Here is a 27226-nt window from a genome sequence, read left to right as displayed (position 1 = left end):
TAAGTTTCTAACATAAGTTTTTGTGAAAAATTACACATTTTTTTCAGTGCATATTTTTTCCTACAGAAGTACACTCAGGTTTTTTTTACGCGGGGGATACGAGCCGCGTAAATGAAAACCGCGTAAATGAAAACCGCGTAAATTTCAAAATCCGCGTAAATGAAAACCGCGTAAATTTCAAAATCCGCGTAAATGAAAACCGCGTAAATTTCAAAATCCGCGTAAATGAAAACCGCGTAAATTTCAAAATCCGCGTAAATGAAAACCGCGTAAATTTCAAAATCCGCGTAAATGAAGACCACTTAAATTTAAGAATCCGCGATAAAGGGGACCTCATTGATGTATACCGCGTAAATTCCAAAATCCGCGTAAATGAAAACCGCGTAAATTTCAAAAACCGCGTAAATGAAAACCGCGTAAATTTCAAAATCCGCGTAAATGAAAACCGCGTAAATTTCAAAATCCGCGTAAATGAAAACCGCGTAAATTTCAAAATCCGCGTAAAAAAAACCGCGTAAAAATACCGCGCAAAAAAAAAACGCGTAAAAAAAACTTGAGTGTATTCATTCCGTGTAACTCGTTCTCATAGTTTTACTGTTTAAAATACGGTAATCGAACAAAAAATTTTGGAAAGTAATGCACACAATGTCTACGCCCTTTTGAAAATTGAACTTATATTAAAATCTTGTAATTGCCAGAGAAAACCACGGAGATTCATAAACCGATCAGTCGTGATTTTCTGGTTGGGTGTAACCCTCTCTCCAACTAACGAATTTGATTCGGTAGTTGGACCGAAAATGCATCTGCTCGCATCTCTAATTATTGTCAGTTTGATTGTTAAAGTGAATTTGAGATTTTCGCATTCAGATGCTTGACAAAGGTCCAACCTAAAGCGGGCCCTACACGAGCGGAAATATTGACAATAAACCAATTATTGATCAATATATTTATCGTGAATATATTGATTCTGTAGAATACAAATGGGATTGACGTATTGAAGTAGTCTTGTCAATAATTTTATTGACAATATACTTGTCTCGTGTAGGGTCCGCTTAAGACAAGATGTGACGATCGGCTTCTTATTTTTCCTTCGACATTCTTTTCTTCAGTAATAAGAGATGGCGTTTGGTCACGGATTTCCTACAATAATATTTTATTGCGTCGTTCATCTTTCTATTCTTTTTTCGTACATTTTCACCCTGCCGAAATCTTTCGAACAGTGTTGCAGTTTTTGCTGAAAATGGAGTCTTGATAATTTATTTTATGCCGGCAATTGTTTGTATCTCGAATCCACTATATTGATGAAGGGCACCATTTTTCTATGTCATGGGTGCTTAGTAAGGTTTGAGGAAGCCATTTTCTGAAAAAAAATAGATTATAGTCTTATTTTTGTTACAGTTAATCAACCACGTATACGGTGAATGCATGATAAATACTTGTTTCACTTTGCCGCACAACTTCTGATTTTTACGTTTTTAACGAAAATAATTTTATTTGTCAAAACTAATGACAAACTTTTCCTATAAATATAGCAACACTGCCAAACTTCATTTCGCTATCCCTGCAGTAACATTGCGTACGGTGCAAAAAATCAGAATCAACCAATCAGGAGCCGGACCATTCTGACGTAAAATTGGAACAAAAACGCCCCCTCCTATGTCTTGTCTTAGGGTCCAATTAGCGGATATCCAACTAAAAAGCGGTCCAGTTAAAAAGTGACCAACCAGCGAATCGCGACTGTATTTTGCCGTCGGCCGGTTTCTCATGGAAATCCTCAGGAGTCATTGTGCTCTAGCTCTTTTTATTTTGTGTAAATCGTTCGGGTTTTATTCTATTGATGCTATTTCTTGCTTGCTACCCAACCTTCGTGGTATAACTTACCTGCTCAGGTCAGCTGTAAATATCGTCACTTGCCAAGACGCGCCAAGACCGATCAAGAGATGCCGAACATAACGACTTACATCTCTTTACAACTGTCTCCGCAAGGTTTCTTATCGTTTATGACAATACTCGTTCCTAATTATCTACCAGCTGGTGCTGAGAGTTTCCCGGCGGCGGAATTTATCCCGATACCAATGACCGTGTTCGTTAGTCATCTAGTTATCAGCCACTCTGGCGCAGAGATCACCTACGGTGAAATTTCTCAGGACAAAGATATCCCAATTTTATCCGTGTTCGTGTTGTTCGTTCGTTACTTTTCCTCATTAGCTGCTGTTGACAGCCCCTGACCGACCTTTGCTGTGTAAATGATCTACGCACAGCTGTTCTTCATATCGAAACTTGTCGAGACGTGAACCGATCCAGCGGTGCCCACCAACTTGACTTACACCCTTCTACAGCCACTCTCACAGGCAGCGATGCCAATATTCCAGATTTATCTGGAATTTTCCAGATTTTTCCCAACTGAACAGACATTTGCTCAAGCCAGACATTTTGCCAGATTTTTTAAATTTTGCCAGATTTTTCCAGATATTCAGAATTCTATGATACACACCAGTGGGGATCAGGGCAGGAAAAGTTCGAAAAATGAATTGATTGCTGTTCGAAGCTTCACGAAGCACCTTCTCAAGCATACCACATGCAATCGATGAGTTTGACACAATCGCTGCGAACATTTAGGGGCAAAACTTATCTCTGCTCGGACGAAGCGAGCTTCGCATCTAGTTCGCTCTTTACAATGTTCGAAAAAGTTCACATTAACCTTAGAAGCACACATCGTCGAACACGAGGTAAGCTCGTGGCTCGTGGTTTTTGCGTTTTTGGAACATTTCCACAGAGTTTCGAAGCGATATTCGGTGAACACATATAAAGCGAATACCTCGTTTATTTGAGAATCGCGAACATCGAAGTTTTATATCGCTTCAAGCATCAGCATCATGAGGCCACCGCGAACATGTTCGCTACGTGACTATCTGTCTTAAAAGCATAAACTGTAAATCTTATTTTGAGTATAAATAAAATGGATTATGTTAAGATTATAATTTAGGATTTAGGGATTAGGTGCGTCGCATACCTTACCAATTTATGAGCCACGAGTTTGAATGAGCGTATTGGTAGTGAAATTCAAATTCTTTTTTTCGGAATACAATTATGTTTACTAGCTACTTTGATTGCAAACTCGTCTTTTCTTCTTCAATCGGAGTATATTTTCCCTGCCAAGGAGTTTAGGTGAAGATGTATAAAGTATGTTTAAGGGGGTAAGGGTTTCAGCGTGAAATTTATTTTTTTTGTGAAATGACTCTTTTGGATGAAATGATACAATATAATGTACAAAAGTTTTGATCAATTCTCTTCGCCCAAATTTCTAAAAAAAAATCGCAAATAGTGTTTTTTAACGCTAAAACCATTACCCCTCTCTTAATAATCTACCTATCTAAAACAAATTCTTCCTAAAAAGAACAATTTTCGGATGGAATCTCACAGCTGACGTCTGAGTTCAGTTAGACGGCGAACTTCAGTTATTTGCATCCACTGAGGGGTAGTTAGGCGTAGTCCGTTGGCCTTTGTTTTCAACTTGTTGCGGTTTCTAACGTTCTTGCGCAACATTCCTAAATCGGCTAGTCATATTCACTCAATAATATGCGATGATTTGTGTGTTAAACGTTATTTTTAATTTTACCAAATGAATTTATTAACCTAGTACCTACATACTTGAATCCATTATTATTGTCATTAGTTGAATTATAATGTTGCATTCCAGGCACCTGTACCAAACCAAGAGGAAAGCTTCCAAATGATTTTTATAATATTGTTTTATAAGTTTATTGGTTGATTACCTAATCACAAGAGACAAAATATTTATTTTCAAACATTTTCGACAGAATCTGTTCACTTAATAAATGAAGTGTTAAACTTATTACATGTTCCACTTTTATGAAATTTATTTCCTGACTCCTGTACATGTGTTTTGTTATAAATAATGAAAAGGATATTCCAAATTGTTTGTATTGTATTTGTTAACTAATTACTGATGGAGAAACGCAAAAAACTTACAATGTTCTATGTTCTGATTTTTTTTTTGTTGGAAATCCAAAAACAATTCTGAAAAGGACAAAATTTGGTTTATCTTCTCTATGATGTAATCTTTCCTTATTTGACTTTTACTAATAAAAAATAAATGAAAGAAATACTTAGGGCCCCCTGTATTTTTTTTGACTCAGTTATAGCCGAAATGCTTTATGTAAGGGAAATCTCGGAAAATGAGAAGCGAAATAAATAACTCCAAGTAGAATGAAAGTCGTTCTAAACTCGAACTTTTTCGAATACTGTCTTTCCATTATTATTCGCTTTTTGCCGCATTCCATATTTTGATATATTATATTGAAGACCCATATTTTAGATCAATACAATAGTAATTCTTCAAAAGGGCTAATGAGACTTTTGTAAACAAACTTATTTCGCTCATTTTTCCGCTACAGAGTTGAATTTTATGAAAAATACACATGAATCAACATCTTTGCCCTTGGTAGAATCGATTTCAAATGTTTTCTGTGTTGAAATGATAACAAATTAATGGCGATTTCGCTTGAACCTGAAACTGAGTCAGGTTCTAACCCCAACCGCTGTCAGTTCATACATTTTGACAGCAGTTGGGGTTAGGAACTGACTCAGTTTCGCCTCAAACAAAAACCACATAAGAGAAATCAGCAAAACAAAAGTTTGTTCACAAATCTTATTAACCCTATTCAAATGTTGATATGGAATAATAAAATCAATCAAGATCAATTTCGATTTTTTTTTAATTTTGCGGTGGTGTAATGCCTTAAGTGGTTGATTTAACGGCTTCTTTCAAAATTTATCGAACCTACTCCCATTCGTTCATTCGTTAGAGTAGTTTATGTTAAAGAGAGTGTACTAAATTAATGGGAACACTTAAATTTAGGAAGTTATGACCCTCGCTCCACAATGCAGTTTACGACAGAATTGCTCAACTGAAAATTATTAAATGAAATGAATGAAAACAAACATTAGACTATAGCATTTTGTACGCATGCACTTCAGAGGTCCAAGAGTTACAATTTCTGTTCTAGTTCTCGGATCGCCAACACATTTTTTTCGATTTTTTGGCCCAGTTCTCAAGGGAAATCCAGTTTTTAACTTTTTGCATACATATTGCATTGAATAAAGAACTTAGATAATGTATTCATAAAGTATTAGTAATAATTCAATTGTCCGTTCATTTTAAAAGGCTATTTTCTATAACTTTACAACTGATTGAATTTCACTTTCAAAATTTCTCGAAATATCATGTTCTAAAAGTTCTCAACCGATATAATATTCGAAAACAGTTATAAAAACCTGTTTTAATCCACCTAGCGGTGCAATTGTGCCTTTCTCATTTCTCTAAACTATGGCACGGAGGCTTTTTATGTTCAACATAATTGTGGAAATGTCCATTACATTCTTAGTACACTTTGCACTTATACACAATGGCATGCCAGCCACGAACTTGAGTTGACGGTGAAACACTTGAAATAAAAAAATATAATACTCCATTAGCCTAATCAGCATTAGATCAATGTTATCTGCTTGCTAACTCATTTTGTCATGCGGGGGTGGGTATGTGAGGAGGGCGAAAGTCCCATGAACGAACGACTCCCGAGCTTAAATTGGTATGCTTTGTGATATAGTGGTGGTTTAAAGATGATGGGGTTGAAAGGGAGGGGTATGAGGGCTGGATGGGGTGGTGGTCTGAGGGGTGATTTAAGGAGATTTTTAAAGGAGGGAAGTGAACAGTAGAGGGGGGGGTGTAACCCCTCTCCGTAAACAATCAACTACGCCCCTGTTAAAATCCAGAAACCTTATGAGAGTCGAAAAAAAATTTGGCCAGGATTAGGTTGACGTTTTTCAGAGTGATTGCATAACCTTTCTATATGAGAAAGGCAAAAATGTGCCATACATACACACACACATACACACACACATACACACACAAATGCACACACACACATACATACATACACACACACATACAGACTTTTTCCGATCTCGACGAACTGAGTCGAATGGGATATGACACTCGGCCCTCCGGGCCGGGATTGGGTTAACGTTTTTCAGAGTGATTGCATAACCTTTCTATATGAGAAAGGCAAAAATGTCTCATCACACTGGTAGATGGATTCAATGCGTTTTTTTTAAATAAGTGCACGAAAAAACATGCGCCCTTCTAAAACATACTTCTGAATCAAAATGGTTTTACTGTTAGTCGAAAACAAGATTTACAAAACGACCAGAACTGCCAAATATGAATCGGGAATGGTCGAGTTTATTGACATTCCCTATTTATTTCTAGGATTAATCATACACATCATGACGTTATTTATTTAACTGATAATCGATTTTTTCCTTTGAATGGATATCGATATCTTTATCCTCAAGAAACTGACATAACTGGTAGGTGACTATAGGAACATGACTAAGATAAGCGAGCCACTCAATACGTTGTGTACATTGCATTTAACTTCATTTTCTAGCCCTAATTTATTTCATTTGAAAATTTATCCCCGCCCTGTAGCGAAATCTTGATTTTATCCCTACTGGTAATATATCAGTAGGGTATCTTAAATAAACTTGTTACGTCACTTTTCAGTTAACCCCAGCATTCATAAGCTACACATTGTCACAATTATTTTTCACCTATTCCATTCTTAATACAAGGCCTCTGTCTAGAATATACTTTTTTTGCATAGCTAGTAGGTAGGTATTTGAATAAAGAAAACTAATATCGTCCGGCGAACATGTTAACGATGGCCCTCGCGATGCTAAATTGATATAATCTTTCGATGTTCGTGATTCTGAAATACTTCGAGGTAATCTTATTTTCTGTGTTCGCGAATATCGTTTCGAAGCTCCATGTAAATGTTTCAAAAATATCGATCACACGAACCAAGAGCTTAGCTCGTGTTCGTCGAAAACTACGCAAAAGCTTTTACATATCTTTCCGAACATCAATGAAATGAACAAGAAGCTTCATTTGTCCTCGCCGAAGAGCATGCAAAAGTATCGCCCAAATGTCCGCAATTACGATGGTAAGCGATTGTGATGCGAAGCTTGTGTATACGAACCAATAACGCAAAGCTTCGTGCTTTGAAAGTATTCGAACATAGGTTCGGTTCGAATATTTCCTGCCCTGGTGGGGATGACATTATGCCGGATTTATTTGGCACAACCAGGGTTTTTTCAAGCTGTAAGCAAAAGACAAATCTCTCATTCTACCAGATTTTTAAATTTTAAACTAATTTTGGAAATCTTGGTCATATTTTCCCAAACAAAAATCGATCAATACACGTTCTATGAAGACCAAAATGTATGTCGAATTTCGATAGCTTCGAAAAATAGTGGCAGCCCTGCTCACAGGGTTTCTTCAAACACTTGTTTCTAGAATGATCGAACCCAAATGACATTGTGTGTCAAAACGGCTCGCTGCATAAAATGTTTATTCCTGATCAGGAAGTCAATATATTTACAAAAGTAATTCAGAACTCTGATGGGTGGGGTTCGAATCCTCAAGGCCCTCCCCTTACGCACGGACCTGTCTCAAAACAAGGAATGGAAAAAAAAGGTTTACAAGTCTGCAAATTTAAAGTGATGCTGATTGGAAGTTTGCAACGAACTTAGTTGTACCAACATGAACATCTAGTTGCGAGGTTTTCAACAAATTTCCGAATATTAATCTCCATCATGTACCTCCATTTTCAATTAGATGAACACCATACTTGTTTCCAGTAGAAACCTGTTCCTGAACATTCCAGAATAATAATTCTGGACACACTGAAACAATATATAAAGTCAAATATTCGACGTTAATGTATGATTAACAAATTATAATATTAATCATTTCCTAACAAATTATTATATTAATCATTTCTTACTGTAACAATAGGGATCTTTAATTTGGAAAAATTGTGTCACTTATTATATGTATTGATTACGAGTACACTTATATTATTTTTAAACCTTAATTATTCTTTTCTGACTTTTACATTAAAAAAAAAACAAATTAAATTCAACCAACAAACTGACAGTTGTCCTACTAAATGATGTATCTGCAAATATGTCGTGCGCCTCATTGTTAACTGGGATGGGACAGCACCCCATACAGCATGATCTGGTACTTTTGCAATCCGCTAGCAGCTTGCAATCCCATGTTTCATCTGCAAACTATGGTAGATTTGATGATGCAACCTATAGAGTCGTGCAAGTCGTATGGGTTTGGATGTGTTATTGTTCTAAAACGAAAAAAAAAATGTTTTTTCAATAGTCTCGGGCTTTAAAAACAGAAAAAGGATCGAGATATTAAGTCACAGTACGAATCTGCACAAGAAAATGCCTTAAACAGCACACCCTTCAAAATCCCTATTGTCAATTTTACCCCCGGTTGAAAACCACTGATCTATTTGTTCAGAAAAGAAATCATTCTGCGAAAATTTCCCCAGTCATGGACACTATCAAAATGTAAAATAATTTCAAAATATGTTTTGAAAGTAGTACATGTAAAAAATCGAATCTCTTTGACGTCTGTCGTGCGGTTCATGCCTTCATTTACAAACGTTTTTACCGTTATTTGCAAACCTCTCATTTCATTCCAGGGAAGATGGCATAGGACAATAAACGGTTTAGCTACCTTGTTGGAAACTTGTTGCGCCTAAATGCAGACACTCGTTGCAAAGCACTTAACATAACAAGAGGCGCTTTGCACGTATGGCACATGTTCATTCGGATGAATTTTACACCTGCTAGAAATTATGTTCAACGAAGATCTTACACGGTAAAAAATTGTCACGTCTAATTCAAATGATGTTGCACTTGAATCAGTTTATCATGTATCACTAACAATTGAAGTGATTTAGCATTGATTTTCTAAGGATTTATAACTCGTATCAGAATGACCTGGTCTTTGAAAACTATTTAATAGAAATGATCTTTAAATTGAAATGGATATCCGTTGAATTCGCACCACTGTACTAATCTATTGAATTTGAGTGGTTCCATCTTTAATTACAAGTGTCAAAACACTAAAGTCTTTAATCGAATACAAACGTATGCTCGGAAATTGAGGCAAAAATGCAAAATTTGCATTTCTAAAGTAATGTAGAACGTGAGTATTGTATATTTTACTTGTAGTTAATTAATTATGTAATTATTTGTTCTCAGGTAATCCATAATGGGATATACCGTTAGGAGTACGTATATAGTTAAATGCAAGATCTATTAGAAGTAATGTACAACACATTTCAAATGAAAGTGATTTGCTGTTGATTTCGTAGTGCTTTTAAATGATCCATTCCAACAGATTGACACATCGCATTGAAATGTTGAGCAAGTAGTGCGAAATCAACTGCAAATCACTTTCCATCAACGTGAGTATTTTTTTACCGTGTACAAAGGTACCAATGTGTTGAGAGGGATGTGACTAGGTATGATAAGGGCAATAATCTATTTCGCGTGTCCTGGACGCTTATAACACTAATATAAAATAACGTCAGAGCCCGTACCATGGGAAGCTGCGCATATTTCTCGAAACAATATTTTATAAATAAATTGCTCAGTTTTTTGTCTGATTGGAGTGTTAATAGATTTCAACAGGAAGTCCCTCTTATTGATAGCTTTTTGCTACTCCTAACCTTGTTTCAAGGTTGATTGCCCGAAGTCCAAACTCTATTCTGGAATAAAGTTTTCTTTAATGACCGGTTCTCTCGAGCATCGGTCCCAACTGGATGAACAGAATATCCTCATCATGTCCCATACACGCCATATCTTCATGCTGATTAGTACTTCTGATTTATTTATAAACAACATACGCTGCGTTTTTTTGTCCCTCTGCATAAACGCACACAGTCCAGATTATAAATGAGGAGAGAAAAATAAAAGAACGAGTCCAAAAGTTGTGCAAAATAATTCACAAAATTAGATTAGTCACATATGCAGTGTGTGCAGTTGCCATGAGGATGAGTGCTGGCAAAGTACCAACGTGAGAAGTGGATTGCAAAAATTTGTGTAATTAATTTTAAGCTATATTTATGATTTATGACAGCGTGCTGCTTTTAGAGCGAATCCTCTAGCAGTTGTATTCATCTTATGGCACTAGGCAAGACCCGGGGCGAGAATGTATCGTTGGTTTAAGTCAGTTAATTGGGTCAATTCTCCTTTAAAAATTACTCTCCCCGTCGAATCGTGCGTTTGACCATTCGGTTTCTTTAGTTGGATATAATGAAGCTATTTACAGTTTTTTATCCTTGTTTTGATGAGCATTGAAATTGCAGAGAAATTGTTTATTGACAATTCTACGATAATTTTGTGAATGGCGAGCCTTTTCAGAGTTGCCATTAATGCGTTTCCCATAGAAAATTTAACAGTTAAAGACTGCACCATTAGCCCGCGCAGGCAAACGGAGTTGACATAAAATGACTTTTACTGCGACCCATATTTTTAATCACTGCTTAATCGTTTAACGGTACCTAATGTTTACTGTCCTTATTGGTCGACTTCGTCAGCGAGCACTGGCTAATGAACCGAGTATATGATCGGACGAAATATCACAAACTAACAGATATAACACTCGAGAACAATGCTTCGCCCGCTTTAACGGTCATTTTAAATATATTTTCAGTTAGAACTGTGGTCGCATTTGTGATAATGGCGCCACTGATCTATGCGAGAGATAGACAACTAGGGGACCATTCATAAATTACGTAACGCGAAAATCGCCCAAAATTGACTCCCCCCTCCCCCCATGTAACAAATTGTCACAAAATTCTCTACTCCCCCCCTCCCCTATTACGTAACAAATTCCTCGAAAATTTTTTTTTTGTTCAGTAAAAACATGTTACGTAACGATCTAGCTTACTCCCCCTCCCCCATATGTCACAACATGTCACAACTTCTCGTACCACCTCCCCCCCCCCCTAAACGCGTTACGTAATTTATGAATGGTCCCTAGTGAAAAATTGCTTCCAAGCCTGAGGGATAAACCACTAGCAAAGGAGTGTTTGGGGCTGTGTATAAAGGTGGAGCTAGTGTTCTGCGAAAATTGGCTAATCAATATTTTTTTTAAGAAATCTGCTCAAAGTGTTGTTTATGTTATTCCAACGAATGATAAATTACTTGTTGGTAAATTGTCAAGTCAACTGTACCGACTCGAGCCGACTCCGTCTCCTAAAAATCGTTTTTTTTTCGAGCACGGTGAAGTTATTTTTGAATTTCAAGTTGGTATTGGTAGAGCATTGCGGGATTATTCTTATTAAATTATTAGTCTTCGCTCATTCTCTTTTACGTCTTATTTCTTATTTTTAGTAATCCAGTCACTGAGAACTGACATACAAGTAAAATTTTCAGCTTGTGTAAGCAATAAAACAGTCGCTTTGAAATGACAACAGCAAGTAGCAACTTGCCACTGGCCGGCGCTTCGATCGTCCAGCAATCGCTACACGTGACTTGTGTGCAAACTTGGATACAAAGGTGACTCACGCATGCAAATTTGTATGCGATGGTGATTTTCAACGTATTTTCATTTGAATGTTTACACAGGTTTTTCGGGAAAGTTTGTTCTTGCTTAAATGTCTGTTCTCTGTGATCCAGTTAACAAATTAACACACACTGGTGAGGTTAATTATTTCCGTTTCGATTGTTTTCGTAGATTTTTGTTAGTTAATTAGTTAAATTAGAATGAGTACTATTATCTCATAGTGAATAAAAGTGCCATCTATCCTATCCAATCTAATTAAAGTCTGAGTTATTGCCTAAAATTTTGGAACCAACTGGTTCGAACGTCGACTGAGCTCTCTGTATCGGTGATCCCATAAATTATTATTTCTGCTTGGAACCGGTACACGTACGGAAATTGGACCAGGTATGTGAATCAAAAGTCGTGAATCTTCGTCAGTATGTCAGACCGGTCGAATCGGGATGCCAAATGTTTTACCGCGTAGGTGCCGTAGGTTGGTTTGCACCGTGCGTTTACCTCCTTGCCATGTTGCAAACCGACCTCGATGGGCTTGCGGAGGTGTCATACGGGGAAATTTGTGTAAATAATGAAATGTTTTATTGAGCTGTGGTTCCTTGTGAACCGGGGAACAGGTATCTGCTAAGGTTTTGGTTTGGATGCCTCGTGCAAGATTTACTGCCTTGAATATACAATCCCAATTCAATAAAAGGCATTATATACTAGTAAGGCTAATGAAACTATTAGGTCTGGACAATTTAAATACGCAAAAAAAAAAATTAAGCTTATATTTATAGCAGTTTTAACTCGAACGAAATTTTTGAACATGTTATACTATAAGTTAGGTAGTAGTTATAGTTTCAATAATTTAAAGATGTTATTTTCATATATACGAAATCTTTTTACAAAACAGCTTTTATTGATTTTGTTGGCTATTTTCGATAAATTGATGGCAAAATCGATAAAGTAGAACTCTGCTGAAATAAAAAAACACCATGCTGCTAGACTCAGGTGGGATGCCAGACCCCCAAAAAAGAGGAAGAAAAAAGTCTTCAAATTTTGTAGTGGAAAGTAGTATCCGTCAACTTTCTACAGCTGTCTATCTAGCAGAAAGTGAACGACTAGAAGCAATTATTTCAATCTAGTGTGCATTATCTTAAGAACAAGAAAACCATCGCCGAGATGAGAGAATCTCAGAAGGAAAAAGTGGAGCTCCAGTCAAATGTGGGGACTTTTGAAATGAGGTCCTTTTTATTACACCAAGTAAATGCAGGGAGGGACATTTACTGATGGTCGAAAGACTATGCACTCACTCCAAAAATCGATTTTCCAACCGAGGCCTGGAGGACCGAGACTCATGTCCCATTCGATTCAGCTCGTCGAGATCGCAAAATATCTGTGTGTGTATGAATGTGTGTATGTATGTGTGTGTCAAACAATGTCATTCAATTTTTTCAGAGATGGCTGAATTGATTTGCACAAACTCAGTTTCAAATGAACGGTATAACGCTCCCATAAGACGCAATTGAATTTTAGTTGATCGGTTCCGGAGTTACCCTATGATGTCCGAATGATGTAATACATATTCAAATACGTTTACACACTCAATTCAGATTGGTAATTAGGCAATCCATGAGACGTTTCAGATCAGCTGATTATTTCCTGTTTATTTATTCTGACGTTACTCCGAGGGGTGCGACGTCCGACAATATCGTTGATTTGATCCAACATCAAACGAATCGGACTAACGAAAGTTGTTTGTCGGACGAGTTTTTCTGTTCGCAGGAGTAGACTTGTTGACAAAACCCACTGCTGAATTGTCAAACAAACGTCTAATGGATTGCCTATTTTCCCAACAGCCGTGAAGTCAGCGAGTTAAGATACTGATATCTCAGCAAAGTGACATTTGTTTACTAATTTTCGGCGAAATATTATCCGAGTCTCACGTGACGTTTGATAAACTTTTACTGATATACCAGCAAAAAAATTGTTAGCCGAGATCTCAGCTGTTGAGATTTCGGCAAAAGATGCAAAAAAGCTGAGATTCGGTAGAAAATATTAAGTGTAACATTACTTGGATTTGCGGGTCTAGATCACTAGTGACCAAATAAAGCAGTTTTGACCACATTCCGGATCTTGAGGCCTCCTGGGAACTCGTTAAGTTCCCGAGCTAATGTCATACCTATTTTCCAGCAAACACTGAACTGATGTTTACAAACTTGATTTCAAATGAAAGATATAGGTGCACTTGCAATAAAGTTGGTAAGTATATCTGACTTTTGGAAGGGCTAATCACTAAAAGGACAACACCATATGAAAGGGCTTATAATGTCTACAAATTCCTCCGAAGACATCGTTCCTGGTCTTGAATTTAATATCTATCTGAGTGGTTAAGTCGGTCTGTCAGGTACTGATGAGACGAAGTCGTAACGCAAACCTATCATTTACTAACCCGGGTTTTGTTTCAGCGTCATGTTGGGAAGTTTGCTGTGGGCTGTAGAGAACTTATTAGCCACATCACGCCCAGAGATCCCAGGATTTAGAATCGCATGTTTTCGGTAAAGTTTTAGAAAATATTGCACTAAAAAAACTTTGCAAGAAACTGCAATTGTTCTCACTTAGCTTTTATAAGCAAATTTTGGGTAGAGGACTAATACTGTTCTCTTACTACTTACAAATTGATAATTTTGTAGTTGTCTCAAAGATTTACACCGCCGTTAGCAAAACGCATCATTCAAAATCACGTCATTTTTTGTAAGGAGGCGTATTCATTTCTTATGAAAAGAAAGGTGTGGTGACATGGCGCATCTCGAAACATTTTTTTTTTGTTCCACATACATATATTCGTTTCATCTTGGTTTCACAATGTGGCTCCTGGTTTGCTAATGCACATTGCACATACCCCAAACAGAACAAAAGCGATTCCTTTTCTTTTACATACAAAACACTGCCGCTGCAAGGATCCATGCAGGTACTCATTCAACAAGCAACACTGCCGACATGTGCAAACAGAATAGGGGTAAATTTCAAATCAAGAATGGAACCCGTGCAGCGATCGAGGTTATGCGCGAAACAGTATATCGCATTACAATGTAGGAGTGTAAGCTGCATCTGGGGACAAAATGGCACGACCAACATGGTGGAATGACGCTGAGTTACCGCATTTGTGGTATCATTAGCCTGATTGGCTCGACTGGGGTTTTGGTGTTGAAGCGACGAGGGTCTAGGGAGCGTTCTCATTTGAAAATTGGGTTATTAAATGAGAAAAAAAAAATCTTTTTTATTACATACATCGATAAAGCTGATTTTCGTGATTTCAACAATGTTTTTTTCCAACTCAGGAAACGTGAAAATAATATTAAAATTTTAAATAAAGAAATATGTTGACAGTCTGGATTTGACACTATCAAAAGCATTTGACATATCGAATCTCACGACAAATGATGCCCTGTCAGAAAAAACAATACATGTTTTCTCGGTTTTCCCGCAGGGCTACTTTTGTTTGACATAAACACCATCCAATGCATATAGTTTTTTTCATTTTGGGTGTTGTCTTGATAGGCCAGATATAAACAACCGCAGTTTTCCTATGTATGGTTGCCAAGTTTACAAAAAATTACTTTAAAAAACAAAAAACTCGTTTTTACGTATTACAACGATTTTTTTACTAAATAATGTTATATTATGTATATTGGACCTAAACTTTGTCGAATGGAACGGAAAACTATATATAGCTTAATGACCCAATTGGTCGCGAAAAGAATGGGAACTGTTTTACCTTTCTCGGGGAAGAAATGCTGTTTTCTGAAATAGGGATACTGTAATCTCGAAACCAAAAGTTTATTGTATATTCACGGAAAAATAAAACAACCCATAAAATAGCTTCTTTTAACCTAAATTTAGGTACTTATGAATATGGCATCTAATTCGCACTTATTAGTGTTGTCAAAAACAAATGAAGAGCGAAAAAAGGTCGGTACCAAAAACTGATTAACGATTGTGTGAAAATTGAGTAGGAAATGTGACAGCCAATTTTTAACCCGGTAATGAAGCGTCAAAGCTTAAAACGACTGCAGCCTAACAGCGGTCTCTCAAATGACCGCAGTGATTTGGGTAATTCGCCTCCAAACTCACCACCAATTGGCTGGGAAATAACAGTAATTCACAAAATGCGTCTTTCCAGCCAATCTACTGATCAGCTTCATCCCGAGTCTAATTTCCCCGTTTCCTTCCAAGAAGCCACCCAAATTATCTCTCGACCACCAATCCAACGAACAGCCAAAACACACAAACAACACTTCTGTTTCGAAATATTAGCCACTCATTTTTTAGGTCTACACGGTCTAATCTAGCTGGTTTGCTGTGTGAATGGAATTGCTGATTGATTCGATTATCTCATTCATTGCTCGGCCCGGTCCGACTGAGCCTCCTCGGCCGGATAGCGAAACGTTCACTCATAGATAGATACATGGCCATGCCTAACCATTGGAGCACCGTTTTTCGCCAACTTCGAACGGAGGAAGTTGAGTTAAATAAGCACAAAACAAGATGATAATCTAATTACTCAATTATCACTTCTTACCCCTTGTGGCCTGGCTCGGAGCTGCTGGTCGGAACTCAGTCGGCCAAGTCGAGTTGTTCCCTTGCTGAATGCTCCCGAAGTTACGTACCTGAACCTACTTTTGCCAGAATAGGTCCGGGTTTCCGCTTTCGTACTCTCTCTCTCTCTCTCTCTCTCTCTCTCTCTCTCTCTCTCTCTCTCTCGTTATTCTCGTTCGATTGCAATTTGAAGATAGCAGCCCCATCAATTGAATCCCCGCTGAGAGTCACCGGATTCGGTCTGATTTATATCGTGATTAATTGAATAATGAAGACATGCTCCATGGGGATTTGAATGGACTGGCATGAAAAAAAAAGTTTTTCTTATACATTTAAGCATCTGTAGATAGATTAGATGTGGTTTAGTTGTATGTATTTCTAGATTAACGAAGAGGTTTCTGGCTGTTTAGGGTTCGAATGTATGGCGAATGACAGAAACAGTGCCTAGCAAGTAGAATAGTGACGCGAGTGCACCTAACAAAAATAAAAGCTGACCATAATCTATAGCAATAAACGCAACCAGTCGGTTATTGCTATGCAAGGAAGTATAACTTGATTGCGATCGGCGAATATAGGTGTAACTCAATATAACGTACCATCAATAAAACCATACTATCATCACGAAAACTCATCGGAGTCGATCGCAAAGCAATGAAAGAGAACACTGAGTCTTTTAAAAGAGAGGTTACGAGAATAGTTATGTAACTTTCTACGGTTTGTTTAGTCAGCCAAAGACTCGTAGTCTATGAACACCCACTTAACTTGCTCTATATAAATCGCTGATACTCCCTGTTGCTCTGTACGGCCATGATCGATATTAGCTAGTTACATATATATTTAAATACACTAAATACGCGTCGATTTCTTCCTTCCGGGAAGGAAGTTTTACTGTAATGTTAAAATCCAATTGATACAAACAATACATTAAGGCGGGGCTAGTTGTTTGAACGATGACCTCGGAACATGTCTGGCGATGTACACGTAATGGATCATCGAGAAGTCAATTGAGCTAACACCTACCCAAATCCATGAACCAAGTTATTTGCATGAATATATTTAAATACATTCAAACATCTTTTCTCTGCAAATCACTGTCAGCTAGTGGGAGATAGGATGGTTAACACACACATATATATATAGGTTTTCGGGGTCGCTGATTCTGATTTTGAAGTCAAAAATGTAAAATTCAAAATAGCGGATCCAATATGGCGACTGTGCTAGGCTAAATTTCATGGTTTTTTTTATTGGCCTAAGGGGGTTTTCGGGATCGCTGGTTTTGGTACTGACGTTAGAATCGTCAAATTAAAAATTGCGGATCTAATATAGCGACTTTTGGTTTGGTTTGGGTAAATTTCATGTTTTTTATATTGACCTATAAAGTCTTCTAGGGGTTTTTGGGGTTGCTGATCACGATGGTGATGTTGTAACTGCAAATTTCGTGATATTGGATCCAATATGGCGAATTTACTAGGCAAAAGGTGGTTTTTGGGCGCAAACTTAAAAATGGCGGGTTTAATATGGTAACTACATTTGGTTTCTTTTCTTTATACGTTTGCTAATTTTGTAAAAAATGGTTGCCATTTTGTAGGCGCCATTTTGAATTTTCGAATTCTGACATCAGAATCGTAATCAGCGACCTCAAAAACTGCTGTAAATCGAGTTTTATGCCAATTGTTCGCAAATTTCGTAAAGCTGCCATTGTGTAGTCGCCATTTTGAATTTTCAAATTATGTTATTAGAATCGTAATCTGCGAGAGTTGTTGAGTAGTTGAGAAGTTATCCCTGTCTCTCAGAATCTTTTATAGATCAACATAATAATAAACTCCATTTTTGCATATCTTGATATTTTGACGTAGGACTACGTCTTTGTTTTCGATATGGAGGTGCACTTTGCAAATTCTACAAAAATAATATGTAACGAAAAGTGGTCCAATTTTAAACGCATATAGTTCAGCCATCTCACGATAAATTTTTAATTTTTTTTGCGCATATCGCCCCGAAATACTTCTAAAAATGGATTCTAATAGATAAACCCAAAGATTTTTGATATCATGGCATTAAAAATTTAAATAATGTACAACCTAGTCAAAATATCGTACATTTACACACAGAAGATAGTGCTTCCCAAGTCCGGCACGACAGATTTATGTACCTAGCGCGCTACGCTTCTATGAATGAACGGATTTGGCCGGACAAGCTCAGTTGCCTGTTGAACGGCAGGCGGAACAGATCACTGCACTGTGTGTTACACTGTCTGTGGAGGTACGCTACCCAGTGCCGTCCAATACGTGAGGGAGCTTGTCTGTTCAAACACCATGCTTTCTTTTGTGTTGTGCTCGTTTCCAGCACACTTTTATGTACAATCTCGAACACAATTATTCGTACACAAAATCGCTTGTACATTCGAGCTCCATCTGCAAACACGGTTAACATAGTGTCGTGGTACTAGTTGTCTTGTTCGCTCTACCCATCATCATCAGCGTTGACACGTTTTGCTTTGTGCGCTTGGGTTCAATGTTCGAGGCGAATGTGTTGGTAGGCATATCTAATTTGTTCGCAGAATTATCATATTCACAGATTTTTCTGGAATGTCACAGATTTTTGTTCACAATTTTTGATCACAGATTCTTTTTCACAGATGGAATATTTTTGGCATTTTGATGAAAATTTCACAGATTTTCACAGATGTTTGGAAATATTGTGATTTTTCACAGATCTTTCGGAAATTTATCACAGATTTTTTTCTGTTTGAGTTATTACAGATGGCAAAAAGATATTTTTGACCGAAACACAGATTTCAATGTGGCATCCCTATTTGTTGGCGGTTGCATGCGTAACATTCGATGTTGATTGGTTGTGCTTAAACTATACGTAAGAAATATATTTGATTTATTATTACTCTAAATGAAAATAACTAAGAAAATAAATAATTTACATTAAGTAGTATAGTCCTACGTCTACAGTTCGTGCAACCCCTTACAGCTGCCGCTTGTAGTTTTTTTTTTCAAAAAAACTGGCCTAATTTTTTTTAAAAAACTGCAAAAAATCTATTATTTAGTTCAATGTTCAAGTTACTCGCAAAAAAAATTTAAATCTCTAGAACTTTTAGTTCAGACACAGCCGCATTTATTGTAAAGAAACGAGATATTTGAGTTTTAATTATAAACAATAAACTAATAAATGATTAACAAATTCACATAACTTTTTTAGCTAGTTGTACTCCTTGCCTAAGAGTTGATTAAAAGAAAAAAAATCGTATTTATAAGTCAAGGCTAACTAAAAATCCAATTAAAACTTATGAGAAGTAGCGCTGCGTCATTGAAACTTAAAGGGCGAACACGAAATTATTGCGACACCGAAACCAAAATTTTAGGGTAGTTTTATACATATATTTACTTCAAAAATCAAAAGAAAAGTCAATCGATGGAGCTTTGAGTGTAAAATTGGACGCATTTTCGCTTGATGCCCTCCATCAAAGTCTTTACAGTGTCATCCGGTACCAGTTTCTCAGTTTTTTTTCCATTTTCTTAACATGTCCTTCTCGTCTTTGACTGTCTTCTTGCTCTTCCGAAGTTCCCGCTTCATCATTGCCCAGTACTGCTCCACCGGGCGCAGCTCCGGACAGTTTGGCGAATTCATGTCCTTTGGTACAAAATGGACAGAATTGGCCTCACACCACTCCAGGACACTTTTAGAATAGTGGCATGATGCCAAATCTGGCCAAAATAGCGGAGCTTTGTCGTGCTGCTGCAAGAACGGCAAAAGGCGCTTCTCGAGGCACTCAGATTTGTAGATCTCGCCATTTACTGTGCCCTTTGTCACGAAAGGCTCACTCCTCAGTCCGCAAGAGCAGATGGCCTGCCAAATGAGATATTTGGAGGCGAACTTCAACATTTTCTTCTTCTTAAATTTGTCGTCCACATAGAACTTGCTCTTGCCGGTGAAAAACTCCAACCCCGGAATTTGTTTAAAATCGGCTTTTATATACGTTTCGTCGTCCATCACACAGCAGCCATATTTGGTCAGAATCTTCTCGTAGAGCTTCCGTGCCCGAGTTTTAGCCGTCGATTGTTGCCGCTCATCGCGGTTTAGGAAGTTCTGTACCTTGTATGTATGTAGTCCAGCTCACTTCTTTGCATTCTGGACGTAGCTCTGCGACATGCTTCATCCGCTTAACCTTTCCCTACGTCTTTTTGTTCTCCGGTCCCGGTTTCCTTCCAGCTCCTTTGCCGTGGTCCAACGTCAACCGCTCCTGGAACCGCTTCAACACTCTGGAGACGGTTGAATGGTGAATGTTCAACATTTTTCCCAACTGCCGGTGCGACAGGTCAGAAAATTTCAGGTGTTTGGAAAGAATTTGTTCTCTCGACTCGCGTTGGTTCACCTCCATTTTCGTTGAATCGAAAACACGACTTCGAGTTTGACAGCATGTAAACAATACACATCAATGAGAAAGTGTGCAAAATTTGGTTGATTTTTACCCAATGGTAAAAAAGTTATGCCCTGTTGAATGTGTCGCAATAATTTTGTGTTCGCCCTTTATGAGAAGTACACTGATAATATAAATTCATAAATATCATGAAATCGATCATGCAATGCACGAATTCATTCGTCGTTTTCTGCAACTAAGTATTTTCGTGCATTCTAAATAGTAGGTTTCGTTCATTTTATGAACAAGAATGGCCGCTTGGTGAACGAAAGCTTTCGTAAATTTTACACGTTTAATGTATACTGCACGAATGTTATCGTTGATAACGACATTATTTTTCGTGAATGAAACGAAATGTGTTGTTTATTTTAGTAAACGTGTGTGTATCTTACGAACGATTTCGTTGGTCGCACGAATTCATTTCGTTTATCTTAGCAAAGTTGTCGCATTTATTAGTCTCTTATTGTTTTCAGTCTATCATTTGGGATCGATGTTTGACATCATCGTTTTTTGGTACGAACAAATGGCCGCTTGATGAACGAAATTTTTCGTGAATTTTACTTATTTAATTAACATTGCACGAATGTAATCGTTAATAACGACATTATTTTTCATGAATGAAACGAAATGTTTGATGTATTTTGATAAACGTTCATGTATATTAATTTCGTTTGTGGCATTGGATCTTTTAGGATCAATGTTTGACAGCACCGATTTTTTATTAATTAAATTCTATTTCAACTTGCTCATCATTATTGAGGACTAGAAAGATTGTGGTGTGAAGAAATGGACGCTTGATGAACAAAAGTTCTAGTAACTTTTTCTTATCTAGTGTACATGGCAAGAATGTTATCGTTGATAACGACATTATTTTTCGTGAATGAAACGAAATGATTCGTTTATTTCAATAAATGTTTGTGTATATTACGAACGACTTCGTTGGTCGCACGAATTCATTTCGTTCATCTTAGAAAAGTTTTCGTATTTATTATCTTCTTATTTTTTCGTTCCATCTTTTGGGATCGATGTTTGACAACACCGATTTTTTTAGTTAAAAAACAGATCTGGCAAAATCGATTTTATTGTGGTATGAAGAAATGGTAGCTTGATGAACGAAAGTTTTCGTAAATTTTACTTATTTAGTATACATTGCACGAATGTTATCGTTGAAAACGACATTAATTTTCGTGAATGAAACGAAATGTTTTGTTTATTTTAATAAACTTCTATGTATATTACGATCAATCTCGTTGGTCGCACGAATTCATTTCGTTAATCTAAGAGAAGTTTTCGTATTTAATAGCATATTCTTTTGACATTGCTCCGGCAGAAAAAAACTCAACCTTATTCATACAAAACCAACGAGTTGTATGAATAAGGTTGAGTTTGCGATGGCTCAACTGAATCCGAACTGCTCCGGATTCTGGATCAACTGGAAGCGGAAAGGGTTTAAAAAATCTTCCTAAAACCGGTGGACACGGATACGGCTACTAATAGTCAAACCGAGACCGTCGTGATGATCAACAATTATCTGACGTATAGCAAGAATGACTCCATATTGAAGCTCTTTTGACATTGAAGGTTCGACGAATGGTGCTCGTAAATAAATAATATAAAGATATTCGTATATAGCAGCGAACAATTCGTTTGCCGAACGAAGATGTTTCGTAATAAGCCAACGAAAGACGTTTCGTGGTTTTCACGAAAAACTCGTAATTAAAAAATAAATGTGTTTCCATAGAACTACGAATGATTCATCATATGTACGAAAAATTCGTATATTTTATAAAAATTATCTGTACGAAACTAATGCATAACGATTTACGAATATATTCTATCAGTGTAGCCACAAAATCACAAAGAGTTAAACGACTAGGCATAAGATCAACCAAATTATGCTGTGTTACAAGCGTTACATTCCGAGCCCCAGCTCGACCGGAATGACATTTGGTGCGCTCTTTGTTTACTTGGCTGATCAGCTGTTCTTTAGAAAACCTGTGAACAGCTGATCAGCCAAGTAAACAAAGGGCGCACCAAATGTCATTCCGGTCGAGCAGGGGCTCGGAAAGTACTATATAACGCAGCGTGTACTGGTTCGTACAGGTTAACCCATTCATGCCCATGTTGTTTGTGGACAACAACGTTTTTAAACAGCTATAACTTTTGATTAAGGTAAAATTTGCTCACAAAAACTAGTAAGGCTAATAAATGTGACTATTGCCTTTCATTTGAGTATTAATAGTTGCAAGGATCAGCTCTAGAACTGAAGTTATTGCAATTAGTCTGATTGGATTCCGATGGAGCAGTGCTGCCAGGAACAGTTTACGCTGACGACGGAAAATGAATTTTTCATATATCATCATTATGTTGCAATATTATTGAAAATTGATAAAACTTATCAATTTAGACTGTCTTTGGCTACATTTTCCACGCAATTGGACTATTGTAAATATTCTAGGAGAATTGTATTGAGCATTGGAAGATAAAAATTGAGCAGCTTCTAGCACTGCAAAGGAAGCACCTATCTTTATGAAAAAAGGCTTTTCGTGTTTCTTGACCCCACTGTTCACAAGGAAAAATAGTTTTGAAACCCTGCATGCACTAGAAAAAAGTTGGGCATGAAAGGGTTAAGCTAGCAAACCAACACAAAATGTTCAACTTATTCTCATGACCGATCACGCAATTAGATTCCACGACATGTCACGAGACCAAACATAGATGCTTGGAAGCATTTTTATGATTACGACATGATAGTTGAACGAATTGTGATGCGTTAGAAATAAAAAAAACAGCTTATTATTCGAATATGTTCAAGCAAGTTATTACGATAAAATTGCAAAAGTCAAGCCTGAAGACGATTAACACTTGCTGCTTAAGAATTAACAGGCAGACGTGTATTCTACTTTACTCTGGTTATGTCTCTTGCATTTCCCACCCATCTTTTGTTACATTCAAGATCAGTTTGAGATTTAAATTATAATGGACTAGCTAATACCCATCGCGCGTTGCTGCGACTTTCAACGAAGTAGGAGTGAAACACAATTTGTTCCGAAGCGCCATCCGGCGGGCAGATAATCCCCAACCAATAGCACACGAAGACGCTCCATAACGAATGCCTACTACGTATACATTTTTACGGAAATCGGTTCAGCCGTTTGGGAGTCCATAAATCAAATACATACAAACATTGACTTTTATATACATAGATAGATTAATCGAGTTAATGTTATGCTCAAAATAATTCTGTCCTCCAGGAATACTGAAGCTTTTCCGAGGTACACATTACTGAAAATAATGTTTTTGAGTTAATTTGATCTACACACCGTAGTTTTACTAGATCTACAGTATACCTTCGCACATTACTCATTGAAAGTTTTTTGCCCAAACTCTTTCGGTATACAATTTTAATTCCGCCGTTTTCATTATTCACTGGATGTTTTACTCCACAGCCCTGGCGAACGATCGGTCGGCAACATGAAACTAAAGGGAACCACAAATATATCATTAAAATCAGTATAATTGCAGATTACTGAACCGACACCGGCATCAGATCCATTTTCTACGCGCACGCAGCCCGGGCGTCCATTCTAGTTCCACGATTATCAATTCCAAATCCGTTTGACTTATGAACCGAAACGTACCTACCGCTAATGAACCATGAATTGATTTCTTCTCTCTATTTGACTACCGTTCGGCTAGAAGAGCGATACTATATCTACTCTACCTATACGTCTAATAAAATGATCACTCCTTCGAATGGCAAGGGACCTTAAAATAGAAGGCGTTTTTTCATTCATTTGAAACCGTTTCCATTAGCATCGATGGTTTGCTTTGATTGCTACATGGCTTTTGAACTAATGCGATCATTCGTCGGGCTCCATGCACCGTGTGGTAATGATTGGCTGCGGTTATTTTAAAATACTTTTAAAATATTACGTAAACTGAAATGTTATATAATGTTTGTTCTGCAGTTTTGTGCAAAAATATATATAGATCACATTCACTTGCCGAAGGAAAAGGATTCGGAATTAGACCAGAATAGATAATTTGAGATACGAATGGAATTTGTTTTTCAATACGGTCATCACCCCACCAAGATATAAGATTTCGTCTTTTTCCCTATTATTATCGAAACAAGTTATAACCAACCTCTTACATCATTAAACAACAAATTACTACCCACGTTCATTCAACATCATTCAACTGTACTCTTCCAGCGCGTGAAAATTCAACCCATCAATCGGTAATCGCGAATGGAGTACAAAGTTTGCGTTTGTACCCCTTTGACCTAATCGCTACTGCCTCAACCGGGACTGATATTGTAGACATGGGAGAAAGGCATTCTTCCTTCAGGAATTTGTTCCAAATTTTAAATGATAGGCTTTACGCTCTGCTACAGCTATAAATTCGAGCACGCACTCAAAAACGCAAACAGTCGATTGGGACCTGGTACAGTGAAATGTAGAATAATTTGATAAGTGAATCTTTTAACTATCGTATATCCATTGCGTCATATAACCCGAGAGTAAATTGCAAATAAACAGCTTTGTTTTTCTACAGTTTCAGGTAATATAATCATTTCAAAGTTGCAGTTTAAATAAGTTTAATTTTAATAATTATTATTTTTACATTGACAGGAAATTTACAAACAAACCACACCAAAAATGAGCCACCAATTCTGGAAAATCTTCGAATACCTGCAAGTCTTCGACTTCTCCGACATGTTCGACTTCTTCGATTCAGCCGAACTGTTCGACTTTTCCGGACACTCGTTTTCACACGAACTCAGCGGGTTCTTCGATTTTTTCGACTTTGCCGATTACAAAGAATCGTACGGAATCGACGAACTCTTCGGGCTGTTCGACCTGCTAGACTCGGAACACTAGTCGGTATCATTATGCATAAGATCTCATTTGTGTGTATTTTAGTTCAGCTCAATAACCTTAAGCATTCAGAGTAGTAGGCCTTTGTCGGCAAACGGTGGGCCTTGTTATTAGGGTACATTTAATTGTCGGTTAGATACGCGGCGGGCGTCGACTTTGAATTCGTTTTCCTTGTACCATCTTTTTTTGCAGTTGGGCTTCTCGTGTTCCGTAGGAACGATCCCTGCGGAGAGATTGGCGCTCTTCTTACTGAAACCTATATCACAGCGATAAACAGACAGAGTACGCCTGGGATGGTTGGTTCGAACCTCGAAAAATATACAGATTATAACAGTTATGTCTTTGTTGTCTGTGGTATAGTCTTTATGGAATGAATCGAAGTTTTATTCAGTTCAAACCCGCCTGGGACGGGTATGCTTAGCCACCGGCTAATTGCTTTTTGTGCGTGTGTCTTCCCAGCCGAAGAGGAATATTGTAGGTGGCTATTAGCTCAGATGAATAAATTTCCGATTCCATGCACCAATAAATTATAATCATAACCTTCGTCTGTTCATTGTGAAGCTACTTTTTCGAAAGTGATTGTAGTTTGGTTTTTACACTATTTTACTCGCCGCCCTTCTATTTTTATTGGATTTGTAAATCTTGAAATAAACTTATTCATTTGCCAGACATTCCAGCTGGCAACAGTTCCCCCACATAGACTGACGCACGTTTCGCAGTGATACAACTGAACTCAAAGTTCCCACCAGCCTCACAGGCGACTGGCCAACTTGGATTTTATACCATTCAGATAACACCAAGCAGAGGTCCAAGCCCAGGTTGACCACCTCTTTAGAGGCCATCGATTTTCCGCATGCTAAGTGTGGTCGCAATATAGTGACAAAGGGGCGTCCGCTAGCGTTGCCTTTTGTTATTAATTAAGATAAAGAGCGCCGATCCGGAGTAACCTGAATTAGGCGCGAGGCTTATGATCTCTGCATCCGTGTCGGGGCGACGCCTAATGCAAATGGAATCAGTCCTTCTCTTCGTCACCGCACCACCGCACAGCCACTGGCGTGCATAAGTAAGCCGAAATCGAAACCTGAACTGATCCCCTGACCGCGGGCTGCTCTCTAATCGAAAAGATGTGTTTAGTGTTACAAAGTGGCACACATTTATCATCGCTTGTTGGTGATTTATCAAACCACGAGTGGTAATTGGGGAATGTAACGATTCTATTAGTGCTGAAATATTGACGGCATACACCCTGCCAATGGTTTGCATGGTCTCGCTTGTTGGCGGTCTACATCGTATGTATATATACAATGACGTTTGCCCTTTCTTCTTCTGCGGTGCAGGTCTGCATCGGAACTAGTGGCTCGAGCAGGTGTTTTCTGTTTCCAAGTGGTTTAGATTTGTCGGCTGAATTTATGACGGAAAAATATTAAATGCGATGTGAATCGATATGTTTATTTTTTTTTGGTTTTGTTGGTGAGGTCAGTTTAATGACTTATCGTATCGCATGAGCTGTTGAGTTGGTAGTCATCAAGTCGAGCTGCTCTCCGTAATTTATCGAACCAAAAACATGTACCAATTAAATAAAAAAAAAAATAAACATACGTCACTTAAATTACTCACTTAGGGCCGATTTCTTCATCCTCGCTTAGTGCTTAAGCCAGGTTTAATCGTACTGGTGAACCTGGTTTAAAACTTAAACAAGGGTGAAGAAATCGGCCCTTAGAGGTGTCAAGTCTATGCATTAATGTATAATCTATTCTGTAAATAATACAGGGTGAGCCCCAAAAGTTATGAAATATAGTTTTTGCCCCCCCACAGTGTTGCAAAAGATTGATATAAGAGTCAACAAAATTTCTTTAGTAGAAATGGTGCTAACTT

Source organism: Topomyia yanbarensis, chromosome 1 (assembly GCF_030247195.1).
Source record: "Topomyia yanbarensis strain Yona2022 chromosome 1, ASM3024719v1, whole genome shotgun sequence".
NCBI classification, from domain to species: Eukaryota; Metazoa; Arthropoda; class Insecta; order Diptera; family Culicidae; genus Topomyia; species Topomyia yanbarensis.
This window is presented reverse-complemented; position numbering follows the sequence as displayed.